Source organism: Octopus bimaculoides, chromosome 1 (assembly GCF_001194135.2).
Source record: "Octopus bimaculoides isolate UCB-OBI-ISO-001 chromosome 1, ASM119413v2, whole genome shotgun sequence".
NCBI lineage: Eukaryota > Metazoa > Mollusca > Cephalopoda > Octopoda > Octopodidae > Octopus > Octopus bimaculoides.
Genome location: NC_068981.1, coordinates 93,232,224 through 93,235,163, shown reverse-complemented (window position 1 = coordinate 93,235,163; position 2,940 = coordinate 93,232,224).

The window sequence follows — 2,940 nt, the reverse complement described above, 5'->3', positions numbered from 1 at the left end:
ACACACACACACACACACACATACAGACAGAAACAGACATAGACACACACACACACACACACACACACACACACACACACACACACAAACAGGATCATTATATGAAATATGGAATGATTTTTGCAGAAGCATGTTATTTATAACATTTGAAACGTAGCAAGCATCTTCATTAAGCCTTATTTTAAAGCTATATTACTTTTTTTCTGAATGCACAAATGACATTTCAGGATAAGTATGCCATTATGATTATCCTTGTGTACGGTTTTCTTATATTAATTTTCCAGGATACTTGAGTCAGGTTGATAGTTTTGCCAGATGAGATTTTTTTCCACAACAATTCAATATAATAAATTTTTTAATAAAATATAACTCGGCACGTTATATATGAAAAGAAATTGAACAAAAAAGTTGAGACAAATTCAATATTACTTCTTTTTCAGAACGTTTTAAAAGATCTCATATATTGCACTGCTTTGAACTTATTGTTAAAAACTATAAACATCCATCACATTTTTCGCAATGTTTCTTTATATGTTTCAATATACTTTCTGCGTTAAGCTGTCACATGACTACATGGTACTGAGTATGTGTATCTGTGTGTGTGAACCTTTTGCATTATATAAATTTATGATATTTAAAATAATTCTTTGTCTCGATTTTCTTCCTTCTTTTCATCACAAATGTCAAACCTCTCCGGTTGGCGATCGAAAGCCGGGGTACTTTTGCATGTATTGTGTACAATGTATTTACACAAGAAGATTAACGTCATATATGCAGCAAAGGACTACAATATCATTGTCAGTCATTTGCCATTCTGGTTTTCTCATTATTGCTCCTTAAAAATTGTTCTTATTACACACTATCCGAATTTCATTCATAAATTTTCATTTCACTTTTAAATACCAAAATGTTCACTTACGAAATTCGTTTCATAAATCTGCACAATATGTACATATTGACTAATACAGACACACAACTATACACACTGTCTAAAATAAGAGACAAATTACGGTGTCTGAGTTGTTTCAAGAATAGCATTGGTGAAAATCTTTACAAGGACGACTTATTGAATGTAATCCTTGACTTTTTAAAGAACAGATAAGCCACGCATAGAACACTACATCATATGTCTGCTTGATAAGGAAAAAAAAACAGAGGCTATACCAACGTCGTTGTGGTCTTTATATTGTAGCAAGATATAATAAACGCAACAGGTAACAGATACATACTAATTTGCACACATACATACCAGTAGAAAGAGAGAGAGAGAGAGAGAGAGAGAGAGAGAGAGAGAGAGAGAGAGAGAGAGAGAGAGCGAGAGGGATATATAGAGAGAAAGAAAGAGAGAGAGAGAGAGAGAGAGACTGAGAGAAATGCTGATTGCTCAAATTGGTATAAATATCTATAAAATCATACACAAACCCAACCAGATAAATCGTTTTCGAATTCTAGTTTCTTGTCTTTAAAAAAGAGGAAATACTGAATATTACCTTATCTTATCTCTTAATTTGAATGGTTTTTACATAGAATGGTACCATTTTCTACGTATTTATGTAGGACGTAACATACCTTGAAGTTAGGGTTGGAAGGACACGTAGTCGCTCACAAGTGACAAAGGACTTAGCAATAAGAAGTAGCCTAATACCCTCTACACAAACTTAACGAATTTGCTTGCTATATATGTTCGTACACGTGACTACGTAGGCAATTCGAGAAAGCAACCAAATTACCAGGTTATTTTTCCTTCTGAGCGACTACTGAGCGTTGTATGTATATGCGCCAGTGTAATCGCTTTTCACTAGCGAATCTTATGCGATTGATTTTTGGTGAACGAGAGAGTTCAACACAACTGCACTCTTTTGAGTTTCTTGCTGCGAAATTGGTTCATCTGGGACCTTGAAAAGTAGGAGATCAAATAGTTTCTTGAAAACATGTACTCCTTACGCCATGAAGATCTTCTAGATGTTTTTGCAAAACATCAAATAACTGCTGGCCCTTGAATCCAATCTACTGCAATACATGGTCCTCACTCTAGAAGGGATTGCTGAAACATTTGGAACAGTGCAGTGACATCCAGTTCAGAAATTAGCATAGCTCTTGATGCTAAAGTTTAATGCCAACCCCCTCCAGGATCTTATATATGTATATCACTACATACCTCTCCCGTCTACACACCAGGGAGTGAAATCGTAGCTCTTTCCGACTCTTCCGGTAGCTCAGCAGTTCCATTGATACAATCTTCCTGATGGAGCAGCACTGAACTGCGTCAAGTTCCGCAATTAATTTGACATTTGTGGTGACCACAGTTAAGAGCATTGCAGACGACTGGAAACAAATATCCTTCATAGACCTGGCATATATTAATGGTCTTTGTTCTGAAAGTCCTGAGAATCCATAGGGCCATTCGCTTGCAAATTACCAACTTGGTGATATGTACGTGAAACGAGTCGTCGTGGCTGATATCTCCAGATCACGCAATCTACTTAACTATTAATTGCCACTCTTTTGTGTGCAACGTATCGTTGTTACGGCATGTGAACATTAGCTAGCTGATAGGAGATTGCTAGGAATTTACTTGGATTAAATTGTATGTGGTTTTCTTCAGCCCATTGATGTTTGGCATCAAGATTCTTCTGTAGAAGATTAGCATCGGAGAGTTCCTTCACTGCTTGTACTTTTTTTTGTGACGTCGGCATACAGAGTAAATGTGACTGTCTGTGTAACTGATGGCATGTCTGAAAGAGGGACTATAAAGATACAATCATAAATACTTATATGAATGTCTGCTCGAACGTATGAATATTTCCCCTTATAACAGCGATATATATATATATATATATATACGTCTTTACATGCGTGTGTATTTGTATGTGCACACACACATATAACATAGATACATGGATAATATCGATAGTATTATAAATGTATGCATGTTAATAT